The sequence below is a fragment of the Montipora foliosa genome, chromosome 8, assembly GCF_036669935.1.
Source record: "Montipora foliosa isolate CH-2021 chromosome 8, ASM3666993v2, whole genome shotgun sequence".
In the NCBI taxonomy this organism is placed as follows: domain Eukaryota; kingdom Metazoa; phylum Cnidaria; class Anthozoa; order Scleractinia; family Acroporidae; genus Montipora; species Montipora foliosa.
In genome coordinates, this window is record NC_090876.1 from 18,668,945 (window position 1) to 18,685,789 (window position 16,845).

At 39.7% G+C, this 16,845-nt stretch overlaps 1 protein-coding gene across 1 annotated transcript in view; it reads left to right on the forward strand.

Moving 5' to 3' along the window:
• LOC138013268 (tyrosinase-like) overlaps nucleotides 1-16,845 on the forward strand; it is a 72,907-nt gene that overhangs the window by 45,027 nt on the left and 11,035 nt on the right. The gene's annotated exons all lie outside the window — the stretch shown is intronic.

Sequence of the window (16,845 nt, forward strand, 5' to 3'; positions counted from 1 at the left end):
ATTTCAAAAAGAAGGGGGAGCACCCTATTTGCATTGGGCCTCTGCTCATTAGCCAAAACCTGACTTACGATGTTCTCAGTGACTTTGTTTATTGCATGCAAAAGCACTGCCCCGCCCTAAAACAGGGTTTGCGATCTTTTGGTACAGACGGGGAAAAGGCATTGAAAAAATTGCTGGTTGAAAGGTTTCCCAACAGTGTCAAGCTAAGGTGCATGAGCCATTTTCGAAACAACGTAAAGGAACACCTGAAAGATGTTAGCGTAGAAAGCAAAAGTAAAGTTATTGACCAGGTTTTTGGACAAAATGATGGTGATGGAATCTACAAAGAAGGCCTCTTAGATGCTGACCCCGCAGAGCTGTTCCAAAGCCTTTATGAGTCAGTCGATTGGACGATTGGAGAGAAATTTCTAATTCTTTTGTGTCTTTGTTTGATAGTAAAATTCCTTTTATCAAAGAGTCGATGCTTGCTGATGTCAAAAAGGTGGCAGGCTTGGGTTCCCCACCGACAAAGTTTTACACCCACATCTCTGAGAGTAACAACCGTCTTATTAAGCAAAAAGAACGTTATCGTGAAGTTTCCTTACCTCAGTGTGTTCAAGGCATGAAACAACTTAGAAAAGATTACGATGACGACTTTGTAAAGGTTATGACTGGGCGTGGGGAGTATCGAATAAAATATTCGCATCTTGAGCTTAGCACTGATCAATGGTTTAGCATGACCCTTAAACAGAGAGAGTCATATGTTAGGAAAATTCGAGGCTCGAGCATGCTTGAAGTGCTACAAGGGGACAGCAGCCCCCTTCAGAGTTTAGGAGTTAGAATCGCTTCCCACGGCAAATTGCAAACTTCTGGTTTATCCATTTCTTGGAAGAAGGTACAAAGTCCCCTTGATGAGGTCGTCCTTGAGAGCATGTGGACAAAATTTTGTAGTTCTCCTGGTGCAATTCAGTGTGCACCCTACAGTGAAGAAAGCACCCCTGCAACGCCGGTCTATTTAGTTTTGAGTGGTAGTAATTCGCCCGAGTTTCATTCCGTAGAGTGTGGTAGTACTCTCTCAACAGTTGTGAAATGTTCGTGTACAGGGATGAAATCATCCGGAATCTGCTCCCATGCTCTAGGTGTATGTAAAAAAACGGCTTGCTTTCACATTTTTTGATGAATTAAACAAGACCGCCACAGTATAGGAAGGAAACCAAACCAGCCCCGTAAGCAATTCGAAGGCCCGATGCCGCAAAGCGAGGTTGTAGTTGGGTGCCAAAACGTTTTTGCTGACAATCTGCAAAGCATGAGCAATGAAGCAGTAAACGGTATGCCTGACAGTGGTAAATATGCAGCTTGCCAAGCTCAGGTTCAATCCTTTGAATGCGAGTCAATGCCCTCATGATCAAATTTCCCAGCGCTTGCCAGTAGTTTTTCTGCTGAAAGCAATCTTTTGCCACAGTTCGAAGAGCAAGCCGGAAAAGTAAGTCAATTTTCTTTTCTTAAATTTCATTATGACGATAATCTACCAGAACAAGAAAACAGTTATGCGACTGAGGCGATCTCCCCCACCTACCCACAATATGTGGCTACAGTCTAAAAACACGTGCCACACAACCAAACAAGGGCGCCCAAACCCCCTTTACCAAAGTCAGAATTAAATTATGTTGTGGGAAACATTTGGGGAAATGTGAAAAAATGCTTTGGTTGTAAACATGAATTTCTTCCTACTCCACCCCTGATAATCAATTTATTCTTGTCAGACCAGAGTCTGACTGGTGTTTCGACAAGCAGTCCAAGGCATGACGATTAGGACGCAAGTCCAACCGATACTACGATATGTTTCTGCAGGATGTTCAAAGAAACAATCCCCATTTTTTCAGCGACTCAATTGTTCCTCCCACTACTCCAGCACCTGTAAAGGCAGTATTAGTAGTATAGGGGGATGGATAGACCAAATCACTTAAAATGGCGGCCGATGGAAATTCTACCCAAACTGTTTTTTTTTTTTTTTGATGAGATGCAATCCTTGAAGGTATAGGAGGGGTATTCACTTAGGTGTACGAGTGTAAATCCCAAGATGGTGGAGGCATTGAACGTTAAGAGTTTAATGAGATGCGCGTGTGTATTTGTTTTGAAGGTGACGATGCTTTATTTAAGCTGTGTTCACACCTGGTGCCCGAGCACTTGTGCCCGGGCACCGGCACAGAATGGTGCTGGGTTCAGACACTAGGTACCCGATATGTTGATCCTAAGTGAATACCCCTCCTATACCTTCAAGGATTGCATCTCATCAAAAAAAAAAAAAACAGTTTGGGTAGAATTTTCCATCGGCCGCCATTTTAAGTGATTTGGTCTATCCATCCCCCTATACTACTAATACTGCCTTTACAGGTGCTGGAGTAGTGGGAGGAACAATTGAGTCGCTGAAAAATGGGGGATTGTTTCTTTGAACATCCTGCAGAAACATATCGTAGTATCGGTTGGACTTGCGTCCTAATCGTCATGCCTTGGACTGCTTGTCGAAACACCAGTCAGACTCTGGTCTGACAAGAATAAATTGATTATCAGGGGGTGGAGTAGGAAGAAATTCATGTTTACAACCAAAGCATTTTTTTCACATTTCCCCAAATGTTTCCCACAACATAATTTAATTCTGACTTTGGTAAAGGGGGTTTAGGCGCCCTTGTTTGGTTGTGTGGCACGTGTTTTTAGACTTTAGCCATATATTGTGGGTAGGTGGGGGAGATCGCCTCAGTCGCATAACTGTTTTCTTGTTCTGGTAGATTATCGTCATAATGAAATTTAAGAAAAGAAAATTGACTTACTTTTCCGGCTTGCTCTTCGAACTGTGGCAAAAGATTGCTTTCAGCAGAAAAACTACTGGCAAGCGCTGGGAAATTTGAGGGCATTGACTCGCATTCAAAGGATTGAACCTGAGCTTGGCAAGCTGCATATTTACCCCTGTCAGGCATACCGTTTACTGCTTCATTGCTCATGCTTTGCACATTGTCAGCAAAAACGTTTTGGAACCCAACGACAACCTCGCTTTGCGGCATCGGGCCTTTGAATTGCTTACGGGGCTAGTTTGGTTTCCTTCCTATACTGTGGCGGTCTTGTTTAATGCAGCAAAAAATGTGAAAGCAAGCCCGTTTTTTTTTTCACATACACCTAGAGCATGGGAGCAGATTCCGGATGATTTCATCCCTGTACACGAACATTTCACAACTGTTGAGAGAGTACTACCACACTCTACGGAATGAAACTCGGGCGAATTACTACCACTCAAAACTAAATAGACTGGCGTTGCAGGGGTGCTTTCTTCACTGTAGGGTGCACACTGAATTGCACCAGGAGAACTACAAAATTTTGTCCACATGCTCTCAAGGACGACCTCATCAAGGGGACTTTGTACCTTCTTCCAAGAAATGGATAACCAGAAGTTTGCAATTTGCCGTGGGAAGCGATTCTAACTCCTAAACTCTGAAGGGGGCTGCTGACCCCTTGTAGCACTTCAAGCATGCTCGAGCCTCGAATTTTCCTAACATATGACTCTCTCTGTTTAAGGGTCATGCTAAACCATTGATCAGTGCTAAGCTCAAGATGCGAATATTTTATTCGATACTCGCCACGCCCAGTGATAACCTTTACAAAGTCGTCATCATAATATTTTCTAAGTTGTTTCATGCCTTGAACACACTGAGGTAAGGAAACTTCACGATAACGTTCTTTTTGCTTAATAAGACGGTTGTTACTCTCAGAGATGTGGGTGTAAAACTTTGTCGGTGGGGAACCCAAGCCTGCCACCTTTTTGACATCAGCAAGCATCGACTCTTTGATAGAAGGGATTTTACTATCAAACAAAGAGACACAAAAGAATTAGAAATTTCCCTCCAATCGTCCAATCGACTGACTCATAAAGGCTTTGGAACAGCTCTGCGGGGTCAGCATCTAAGAGGCCTTCTTTGTAGATTCCATCACCATCATTTTGTCCAAAAACCTGGTTAACAACTTTACTTTGCTTTCTACACTAACATCTTTCAGGTGTTCCTTTACGTTGTTTCGAAAATGGCTCATGCACCTTAGCTTGACACTGTTGGGAAACCTTTCACCAGCAATTTTTTCAATGTTTTTTCCCCGTCTGTACCAAAAGATCGCAAACCCTGTTTTAGGGAGGGGCAGTGCTTTTGCATGCAATAAACAAAGTCACTGAAAACATCGTAAGTCAGGTTTTGGCTAATGAGCAGAGGCCCAATGCAAATAGGGTGCTCCCCCTTCTTTTTGAAATCAGAAGCAGATCTTGGTACGTCTCAGGGGTACCACTGAACTTCCCAATGTAAAAAGTAGGATCAATTGTTATAACGCTAGATACATATTGAGAAGTGCACTACGTCTCCAAGTTTTGTAATCGGGCTGTTGTTGCCAGCACCAAATACAGAGGATTGGGGTGGGTCTGGATGCTTCTAATGAACACATTATTTGGAGCCTCCTGCTTTTTGTCATTTGCCACTGATAATAGGCTACAATACTCGTCAAGCTCGAAAGTTCGGACATTCGAGCAGATCGGACATAAGGACATATAGTGAGACGGAGTGGAGAAATGTACATAAAAGTCATAAAATTTCGGTCTCTTTTTTGCGTGGGACTTTCAAATGATGCAACGGATACACTATTAGGATTCGGCGCGGGACTTAATAGTTTTACACTCCTATTTCGACAGGATTTAAGCTTACGGGGGTGAGAGTTTAATAGGGTTTGCCCACATTCGATTTCTGATACTAGGCGGAAGGAAGCAAACGTTTTACTCGCTTTATGACATTACGAATACCTTCATGTATTAAAATTGTCATCTGTATATATATATATGCACTTTGTGGTCAGTATTAAAAGAGAATGATTGTGATTTGAGTTTGTGTAAGTCGAGCCTTCTCTGTCAGTGAGCCTTTAAATGTATTTGAATTGAAAACGCCGAATAGCTACATTGTAGGTCTCGCTAACTTCAACAAGTCGCCTTGTTTGCAATACTTTGCAACAGTTACAGGTTCAATATGTCTAAGCAAGTTACTAAGAGGGATTTCCATACAATGAATGTCGCAGAACTTAAGAAATATTTGCAAGAGCGTGGAGTTTCGGTGAGCGGCTATTTGAAGTCTTCGCTGATTGAAATCGCCGCTGCAGTGGAAGGAATGATGCTTCCAGTAGATCCAAACTTCGAAAAAGACAAAACCAACGATGCAGATAATTTATTAATTCACGATATGTTAATTTCCAATCCATTCTCAATGAAGACCGTGAACAACTTCAACTCCTCTCCGCCATTCGGCTTGTACGATATTTTTAACTATTTAATTTACCACTCCACTGAATATGACAAACAGGGACTCGCCGCTTACAAGTCCTTCGATGATTATCGCTTATTTAATGATGGTTATGTGGAATCTTTGCAAACTGTTCAGTTGAACGAAGTGGGTGTCCATGTATATGTAGCTAAAGTGAAGCCCTTCATGAAAATCAAAACGGATGAAGGAAAAGATTACTATAATCTCTGGTTCATTCTTGAGGGTAGAGGCGCTAACAGAGGTAGTGTACTTCAAGCAAGATGCGAGTGCAAGGGAGGTCGAGATGGTGATGTAAACACATTGCAGCTGCCATGTACTCGCTAGAAGATTTGTTGAACACTGTGGGAAAGACAGCGTAACTAGTGGTCCATGCACTGGGTTGGGTTAAGAGACAACAGCAAGTACTGTAGCATGCGAACTGAAGGACCTGTTGATTGAGAAAGCAAAAAACCCTCTTCCAAAAAAAGAAAACGTAAACACACATACTCCCAAAATATCCAAATAGATGTACGTGCTCCCGAAGACACTAATCCTCCAGATGAGAAGTATCTCAGAAATTTTTCACCCAAAAAATGTGCCAATTACCAACTAGTAGTCCAGTTATCTTGCCTTTATTTAAAAAACTTTACTGCACTACAGAAGCAGACACAGATCAAGTTGGCAAAACCACTAAATCAAGTGAAGACAAGCTTGGGAGTGGTATCATGAAGCTTAAGCTAGAAGAGCTTTTACGAAATGATCCAAATATTTTGCTGGAAGACGTTTTGAGGTTGTTCTCTTTCAGTGATACAGAAATTAACTACATTGAGAGCACCACCACCACAAAGCAATGGCAATGTGATGACTGGTATTTACACAAGGCAGGGTTCATAACAGCCTCAAACTGCAAGAGAGTCTTCACCCGCCAAGAAGCACTTGAGAAAAATAGTGCTGAAAATGCCACAAAGTTGGTACAAGCCATAACATCAGCACAGACATCCCTACACTTTCATAAGCAGAAAACAATGGAACCACAAAATGCCAGAGAGTGGGGGCTATTTCATGAAGACAGTGCTCGTGATGCATATAAGCGGGTTGCAAGCCATACCCACCACAAACTGGAATTGATTGCTAAGGGCTTTTTGATTTCAAAGTCAAAGCCATTCCTTGGGGCAAGTGTGGATAATATTCAGAAATGCCAGTGTTCTAAAGGTTGCCCAAACACTGTCGTAGAATATAAATGCCCCTGAAAAACACAGAGATCTCCACCAAAAAAGAAGCTTTCCTAACCCCAGAAATTGGTGGCATCAGAAATGGTGATGGCTTTGCTTTGAAATCAACTTCAAAATACTATTTCCAAGTTCAGCTTCAAATGTTTGTTAGTGGGCTGGAACTTTGTCAGTTTGTTGTGTGGACGAAGCAAGGAATCTTCTCTGTTGAGGTACCCTATGCAACCTTCATGTCAAATGTGTGTGCCAAACTGGAGAGGTTTTGGATAGGTCAAGTCCTCCCCTTCCTGATGACTGTTCTATCTGGGCCAGTATTGCCAGGTATTAACCTCCTGTACGTATTATAAATATTTGTCTCATTATTTTCTCAGTGGATTTATCCAGTTGTTTATTTGCATCTTGGGGATTTTCTTATAGATTCATCTAGGGGCACACGAATCACAAGATGTAGACATAAACTCTCCAGATGTCCCCAGTGCGTTTCAAAGGACCAGCTCTGAAGCAGATGACAAAACATGCCAATCCAACATCTTTCCTTCTAAACTAGAATGCCATGAAGTTATCGATTTGTTATCCTCTCAGCACAGTACCCCTGCCACACCTTCAGAGAGTGTGCTACTTTCTGGGTTAGAGATATACAAGGAGGACGTGGAAACCGTTCAACCAAATTCTATGATAACTGACACAATAGTTCTGTTTTCTGTTTTTGTTCAAGTAAGTAATGTGACATTTCATAATAATTAATTATATTTATTTTGTTCAACACTATCAAGTAAGTATGGTCAATAAAAGCTGATGAATGATAAATTGCTTGCATAATTACATAATTATACTTCCTACTTTTAATGTATTAATTAAAAGCCAGTATGAATAAGAACAAGTTGGTATTTGGTTTCAGGCAACTACCCAGTGTTATCCTATTGTCAGTACATTTTTCTATACCACTTTATGTGGGGAGCAGGATGTTAATCAAACAACCTCCAGGTAATAATAATGGAAGTTCAAACAGTGCTTGGAATGAATATTTCATGCTGATATGATAACAATGACTGCTTTATTTGTATGGAGCAACACACATTTCTTATGCAATGGGTGAAAACTGTTCATGACTCACACTTTAACAATTTCTTTTAGAATTGTTCGCCAGAAATCAGCAGAGAGTTTTTTTCAGGCAAATCTCCTGAACAGTGGATATGTGATTATTCCAATCAACAGAAGGTCAGAAATACTGTTCCTCCATTTTTATTGAGAAAAAACTTCAGTTATCCTGACAGCTACAATGAAGAAACTGACTGAGATATTAAGTTTTATTTTTTTCAGTTTGCATTGGCTCGTCGCTGTATTGACCCATGGTGAGCATTCTTAGCATATAATTTGATTAAGAAATAATTTCAGTGTTTGTACCTGCAGTATATCTTATTCACTGGGGTTTACACTGAAACAAAGAAATGTTGATTCGTTTCAAGGCACCTACTGATAATGGACTCCTTGACATGGGATATCAATACAAGGCATGCCGAAATAGACAATATCAACAGGTACGTACAGCAGTGTAATAATAATTATTATTACTGTCAGCTAGTGGATAAGATAACATAACATAAATGGTAATTTGTTACTGATGTCACGTTTGTGCTAACCATTTTTTTTTTTTAACAGGTTCTTGGATCACCTAAGTGCAGCTAGTGCTATACCCTCCAAGACAAGCCAGCGGACACCGCATGTGCTTAAGGTAATGAAAATGTTGGATCAAAATATCACTGTTACTACTGTTTCCTTGTAGATCTAGATCTGCTAATTGAGAATTAAAGTCTGAAATTTTAAAATGAATCATGCTCCTAACATTGCCCACGTCATGACATTTCCAGGTACCACAACAGTTGGCAGGAAGCAACAATTGTGGATTTCACATGTTCATGTTTATGACCAATTTTTACAGGTACATAATTTGGAGAAAAATTGATGTAAAAAATAATGTAAATAAATTTCCAGAGTTTTTTTTTTGATTTCTCTAGATTTGCAATCATGGAATTCATGTTGTATTAAATCCCATAGGATCTGCCAGAGTATGAAAGTGATCCCAATGGATATGTCAAGGTCGAACATCTGTGGTTTGACCCTGGAGACGCTGAAACGAAGAGAACATTAACAAGAACTTTCCTAGAAGCTTTATTTGTAAAGAAATGAACACTTTAAGAAATGGCCAATGCAGTATTTAAGATTAAACCTTGGCCTATATCTCTCTTTGAACTTGCCTTAATTATCGATGGTTGTAAATTTACAAGTATTGCACAGACAGAAACAGCACAGCTAATATATGGTTTGCATGTAAGGGGAATAACTCCCCGTAAAAAAGTGAACAATTTCAGGCGTCTTATCATCCGCTCAATATGAACCTTTGCAGTTGCAACTCGTCTTGTAGCAGTTGATGCTCGGGCAGATACATTTTTTTGCGCATGATTGGAGGTGCGATTAGTTCTGTGTTGTGCAAGGCTAAAAAATCTTGTATGTTGAAGCCTTTATCAGCCATTACAGCATCGCCTGGCTGTAGTTTTGCTAGAAAACCACTTGCATTTACTATCTCTTTGTCACTTATACTTCCACTGTATAATTTGGACACAAAATTAAAATGCAAAATGGGGGACATTGAAATAAGTAGCTTAAATGTGTTTGAGGACTTGTATTGACTGTAGGTGGATCTTTGACTGGATGGTTTACAAGGTTTCTCAACATCAACATAAAATTCAGTACAATCTATTATCGCTCTCACATTCTTAAACCTGTTCTTTTTGAAGCAACTTGCATTTGGTCTAGGTAAGCCAATCAATTCTTGTTTTGTTGAGAGGGTAAAAGAAATCTCAACTCCTTTTCGAGAAATATAATCCATGTTATAAATATTCTGCTTCCAGGCCCTTTGGTGATGCCAAATATATCACAAAGCATTTCCAAACTTGGGTTTCCTCTAAGCCTCACAAGGGTGAACACAAATTGCTCTTTACTGGTTAGGTTCGACAGAAAATATTCCATGGTTTATTACTAACTTGCGTGCTGCATTGTTTGAGTAATTTTTTATCTGTCTGTGTGCTTCGGTTAACGTGGAACTCCACCGGTTCTGGAAAAGTTTGATCGAGTTGTTCAGCTGTGCTCGGTTCAGGAAACTCGTCAGTTTGCTCATGTTCTTCTGCATGTGTGACTGGCTCTACAGCTAAGTTCAGATCCAAAAGTGCTTTGGCAGCTGCATGCTCTCTTGATTTACCCGTGTGGCGATGAAGCGTTAACAGAGTTTTTGCGGCTGACCGTTCAAGGCAATTTTTTCCCCCTCTCTCTGACTATATCTCGTTCACCAGATACCTTTCGTTTTCTATTGAGTCGCGACACCTATGCACGATATATAAAATTAAAGTTCAAAACAACCAGTAACATTAAATAACACTTTCAAAACAAGTTAACTTACTCTTTCTTTGCTTGCTACAGCAGATGTTGGATCTGGATCCTCGAGTGTTGGACCGTTACCTCCGACAAAGTGTAAACTACAAATGTAACTGTCCTTCGTACACACAAACGAGTCACCGCGATGACAAGCCATTATCCACTTTTTCCTTCTCTCGCTTTCCCTAACTTCGCCGGGAAAATGAAAAAACTTGATCGGATCACCCTTCGCATTTCTTACCCACGATTTAGGGTACCGGGAGTCGAGTACCATAAGCACATCTTTTAGTCGTGACCATTCTGCGACTCGGCGCTCGTCCCAGATAACAAATTATGACTTCTGTGTCACTGATGCAGCATGTAAACACAATCAAATCACGTTCAATCTTTTTTTATTAATGAACTTAAATTTTAACACATAAAGGTATTTCATTGTAATATAATGTGAGGAACACATTTCGTTTCCTTCCGACGAGTATCAGAATCGAAAATTATGTGGGCAAACCCTATTAAACTCACCCCCGTAAGCTTAAATCCTGTCGAAATAAGATTGTAAAACTATTAAGTCCCGCGCCGAATCCTAATAGTGTATCCGTTGCATCATTGAAAGTCCCACGCAAAAAAGAGACCGAAATTTTATGACTTTTATGTACATTTTACCACTCCGTCTCACTATATGTCCTTAGGTCCGATCTGCTCGAATGTCCGAACTTTCGAGCTTTGTTTACATCAAAAGTCACGTGCCACTACACGTGAAAGCTGACGCTCAAAAGGTGAATTCGGGGAAGGAGGATGTGGTATAAGCTACGATCTTGTAACACGATGATTCTGACCATTCGATAAGTGTTCCAACTAAATATGTCTAGTATTGTAAGTATCGGAGAGGCTGCACATTTACGCACGCATGCGCTGACGAAATGTTTGAAGACGAAACGAGAAAAATATGCAGTACCTCCAGACGTGGCGCTGGAGCGTCGTACCAAACGAGTCATCCCGGGATTTCGGCCCGTGCGATCGCTTTTGGACGCAGTTGGCCCTTCGCTGCTTTCTGCTACCGACCTCGCCTCCCGGCACGGCATTAAGGAAGGGATATGTCGGCCCCTAAACCATATGAGACAAATCCCACGCCTACTCACAGCTCCAAACCTCCCCTGTCATTACAATTTAACGAAAGATTTCGATGGCTTTATATATTCAAAAGGAAGTCATTTTATCTGTCATATGGTAAGTACTGGAGTTGCAGATTACAAAGTGCACGCATGCGCCCTGGCGAAGGTAACATACATGCATGCATAAAACTTTATTTCATCTCGAATTTCAGAATAATATCTTCGAGACATTACAGCTATACATATATACATATATATACATATACATAACTAACTAAATATAAATAATATTTAAAGATATATTAATCAAAACGAAAAGCCGCTGTACAAAATCCGGCCCTGGATTAGTTTAAAACCAGTAAACTCAGTGGTACGGGAAAAATCAGGTAGCGCATTTCGCAACGTACTTAGTTAATACGTACGTAAGAAAAGAACTAAGACCATAACTGGTTGTTCTAGGTTTATGGAGGGACAGAATGTAATGTGCAGTCCTCTTAAAAGGTGCAGACCATTCCCCAGTGGTGTAATAACTGAAGATTTGCAGTTTTGATACTCCGTGTTGTTTGTCTTTATTACACAAGCTCCGAAACTCACATGTGTTCGCTAGATCATAACACACATACACACACACTGCTCATGCTCATCCTCTCATTAACATAAGTGCATTTCATTACAAGTGGGTAACTGCCTTTAATACTTTCGTAGCAATTTATTTAGAAGGGTCCCCCAGAATGCTCCATAATAAATTCATGAGGTATTGCAAAATGGTCCGCGATATTGCCTTTAAGTTGGGAGAGTGGCTTTTCTACGACAAACAATTTCGTTTTTTGAGGCAGTCAGCCCCTGAACAACACCCATGGGACCAAAATCAATAGGAACTATGGCTCAGGGCGATGGTAAATTTCCGCGGGAAAACACTCGATAACCAAACCCATGACATTCGACCTCGTTCTCGTTCACGCACCTTTTTCCAAGGGTACTTGCTGGACATTTCATGCCGGCAAAAACCTGTAGTGCCTGCAATTACGAGCCTATCTGCTTCAAATACGGAGCAAAAACACCCCGCTAGTCACTGTTCCGTATCCGGGAACCATATGCGCAACGGACTGGACCCCCTAAATCAGGAATATCCGGCGTCCTCAATTCTGCTCAGCTCACCAGTCACGCCCTTAAAGGTGGATCGGCTTGAATGTTTGCTCCAGGACTATATGTCTCATTTAGCTAGATATTGATCCGTGGCTTTCGTGATGGTTTTCGCATACAATTTATTGGCTACTGCGCCCCATTCGAGTCCTCTAGTCCGAAAAGAGCCTTACAAAATCTGGATTTGGTCATGTCCAAATTGCAAAAGAAAATAGATGCTGGTAGGATTGTGGGACCTTTTACCACTGCTACTTTTTCTGATTTTCGCTCCCCGCCCATTGGCATAGTTCCCAAAAAGATACCTAACGAAGTTCGCTTAATTCAACACTTATCCTACCCCTCGGGTTTTTGGGTTAATAATAACATTCTGAACGACTGTTCTACTGTTCATTACGCCACCATAAATCAAGCAGTAAAAATTGTTCATTGGCTGAGGGCGGCCTGCTTCATGGCAAAAACCGACATAAAAGCCGTATTTCGTATGATCCCTATACATATTGAGGACTAGTCCTTTCTTGGGATAAAATGGGCGGTTAAATATTATTTCCATCGTGGTCTCCCGATGGGTTGCTCATCTCCGTGCGCCATTTTTGAAGCCCTTAGCACTGCTTTGGTGTAGCTATCGTCGCAGAAATTAAGGGAATCAGCCGTCTTACACATTCTAGACGATTTTTCATTCGTGGCCCCTTCTGCAGAGAAACGCGACGCCGATTTGGTGAATTTTCTCCGCCTGTGCGATTATCTTGGTGTGGTGATTGCTCTTGAAAAGACATTGGAGCCGAGGACCACACTTCAATTCGCGGGTATTACTCTCGACTCTTTTTCTCAAGAGGCTAGATTGCCGCCTGATAAGCTTAAAAAAAAATCTCGCTCGTTGCTTCATGAATTTGACAAACGTCAAACAGTTACCCATCGGGAGCTTCAGTCCCTTATCGGTCTTTTAAACTTTGCCTGTTCTGTCGTCGTTCCAGGCCGCGCTTTCCTACGTCGCCTTACTGACCTTACCAAAGGTATCAAGAAGGCACATCATCATATCCCTGGGTAGTATACCAAGTGGGCGTTCTACGGCTGGTGGAGCTGTGGAGCCCTGAAGCTCCACAACCCTAACCCCAAATACTTGGATCTTTATACACTTAAGACGTGCGAGCGAAAACACAAACAAACAAACAAACAAGTAAACTAAAAGGGGTTAAATTATATCCTGAGGAGAACATTTAATTAACCTGCAATGGCGTCGAAAGTCATTGTAACGCGCAGGTTTTTTTAAGTTTTCATCATTTAAACAAAATATACCCTTATGGAGCTCAAGAATGGAACGTCAATTGGATAAACAGACAGGGGTGAAAAATAAATATCTGGAATCTCTTAAAAGCGACGAGTAATGGACTTCGACAACAATCTATCGCCCGTCGAGAGCCGAAATCAAAGTGAGCTGTATTTCTAATATTTTACCAAGTGTGCTGTTATGTAGAACACTGAAACCAAATGGAAAATTCTCTGGTAACTTATGGGTTCAACAAAGACAGAGAAGGAATCGAACACCTTAAGTGGATCTGTGATCTCTGTTGTCTGGCTATTTGTATTTTATTTGTACTCAACTCCGCTGCACAGTCTTCAGGTAAAAAAATAATTGAAAATGTGACAGCCAAGAATTATTTGAAAGAAAGCTTGTCGTCTATTTTGTGCTTCATTATTCAAGGAAAAGGTTTTCATGGAAAGGGTTTGATCCTGAAATTTATTTTGTTGCAATTGCGTGTAATTTGACACGATTGAGTTTTCTTGTATTCACGCACGTAATGAAATAGGAAGGGTTTTTTTTTGCCTCTAATAGCAAATATGTTGTTTGTTAAAAAAAATATTTTGCTGGAAAAGGTGGCCTTTATGAATTCATCATGTTGTGTAATATGCGAGCTTAACTGGATAGTTTTTATGGCAATAGTAAAGCATTTCGTGTCAAAATGAGGGTAGCGTCTTTCTGTTGTGTTAACTTAATTAATATAATATACTATGCGGCCTCGTGAGTTTGTTAGTTTTCCCGTCTGCGTAAAACTTGATTTCCACTCTCAAAATTACCTCCAGAACCTACTTTTTGCGTAGAATAAGCTTTTAGAATGATGTTCTTGTCTTCTGTGGTGATACTTGACGATTCGGGAACATTTTGTGAAAAAAAATATTTATAACGGGTCACACGCGCAACTTGATCGCCCGAACTTGCCCGATTATGCATAACATCCACTTGGCCTTTTGACATCCCATTGAAAAAAAACTCGTAAAATATTCGCGGACCGGTCGATTTCTCTGAAATTTGAAAGGATGATTGCTAACGAATAGAAGAAAGATTTTCACAATAACTAAAAATTCCTGTGTTAAGCATGAGAATTCGACGAAGAGGTAAATGCGACTAAATTTGTTGCGTGCGTTGCTATTTTTTTGATTTGATTGTTGTGCAAAATTTTGACAGAGAATATTAAATTATGAAAAAAATATTTGACTTGGTATCCAAAAAAAATTGTAGGTTTTACGGATTTTTCAGAGATAAGCTTCAATTTGAAAAAAAAATCTTTTATTTTAAAGCTTTTAGCGGTTATTTGAACATTAACTTCGAAAAATGCGTGGTTGACGAGAAATAATTTTTGGATTTCAATAAATTTGAAATTGTTAAGATTTCGCGGGAATTTCCGGTGAAAATTAGTTAAAATTTGCATACGTGCGTTGAAATGTGATACGCGAGGAGACAGGAATTTTATTTCTCTGACAAATGATTTTGTCTGTTGTAGTGTAAAAAAAATTTTATTTGGGAAGCCAACAATATTTCTTTAACTTCTTCCTGGTTAATCCATTTATTGCTACGACTTGCTAGTGCGAAGATTGTTCTTTTGGGACATGACAACAAATCGACGATTAGGGCATTTGCGAAATTTTGGCCCGAGGGGCGTGCAATTGAATCGATTGCAATGACAATCATCCCAAATGCCCGGGCATTCAACATTCAGATAGTAACAAACTTCATATTTATGAACCATTTTTCTGCTTTTGTGCTTTGTCAGCATTGTGATTTGCGATAATTCGCAAGTCTGTTTTTGTCTCATGGATGTCAGATTTTCAATTACATGGCCGCTCAACCTCGCGATTGTGTAAATAGTTCACCCTGAAGTCAAAATAGATACGTTCTCAGGAACCCGACAAAGAAGGCTTCCTGACCCGTATTTAGCTTTACAAAATTCTCAAAGCTTTACAATCTTACAATCTTACATTCAAATCTTACATTCAAATCTTACATTCAAATTACATGCAGTATGAGAGAAACTCTAAAATTACAATAGATTTCTAAAGAAAAACAAGAAAATCTATATCCTGTATAATAATGCAAATAAGGTTTATACACTATACATAATAATAATAGTAATCTCTATAAACTATATATAATATGATCTCTATACTCTATAGCACTGGCGGAACAGGTGTGTTTTAACTTTACTCTTAAAAATATCGAGTGATTCAGAATTCTTAATTTCTACTGGTAGTGCATTCCAAAGTTTAGGGGCACTGGCAGCAAACGATCTGTCCCCATAAAGCTTAGTTTTTAGTTTTAGGTACAACAAGAAGCATTTGACTGGAAGATCTAAGTGCACGAGAAGGCTTATACAAAGTCAATAGTTCAGAAATGTAATCGGGAGCTTGATTGTTAAGAGCTTTATAAGTTAGCATCAAAATCTTAAAGTCAATTCTGAACTTTACATATCTTTTATTTTAGCTCATTACAGGCCATAAGCTAATTTTAGCTCACAATGTACATCACTGAAAGGTAATTGTAGGCCATTGTAGCTTATTGTAGGTCATTGTAGATCATTGTAGGTCATTGTAGGTTATATCACTTGTTTTGGTAACTACGGTTTGTTTTTGTAAGTCTCCACTTACACTTTGGACGTCCACCGTCTCAAGTTTTAGAGAAATGGAATTAGATCTTTAAAAAAATTATAGATTTATTTGCTCATTTACATCCTAAAAGAATGAGAGCGGAATATATTTTAAATGCATAATTTTGTACCAGACAGACAGTCAGTTGAGTCTAGAGTAGTCCTTGAAATGATGGGAAACAGTACAGATACATATGGTGCTCTCTGTGTGATACCATTATATTAATAGTAATATCTGGACAAAACTCGTTCTTCGATATTTTTTAGAGGTATTTCCACGACCCTAGCTGGGTGTGTTCAATATTAGCTCCCAGTCTGAGGTCAATGGATCACATCACTTCATACGCTGATTTGTAAGGCTGAAGGTAACTATAATTACAATTGATTTTCATATTTTTCTGTTACATTTTCATCAAAATAATGTTTATAATATTCTCTAACATTAAATTTTGATGTTTTTTTTCTCTCTTCCAGTCTCACTGTGACTGAGATTCCCGTTGTATGATCTCTTGGTTGTTTGCACTCCTGAAAGAATTCCAACAGGGCATCCAGGCAGCACATCTAATACATCTACAATAGTAGTCATAAATCTAATCGTAATTTTTCATGTTAGACTTCTTAGACACAGAAAACAAATTTTCTAGACAGAAACAAATCCTTTATTTACTCAATAGCAGTATATCTCTATGATTGTTTTATGTAATTAATTCTGGTTGTTTTA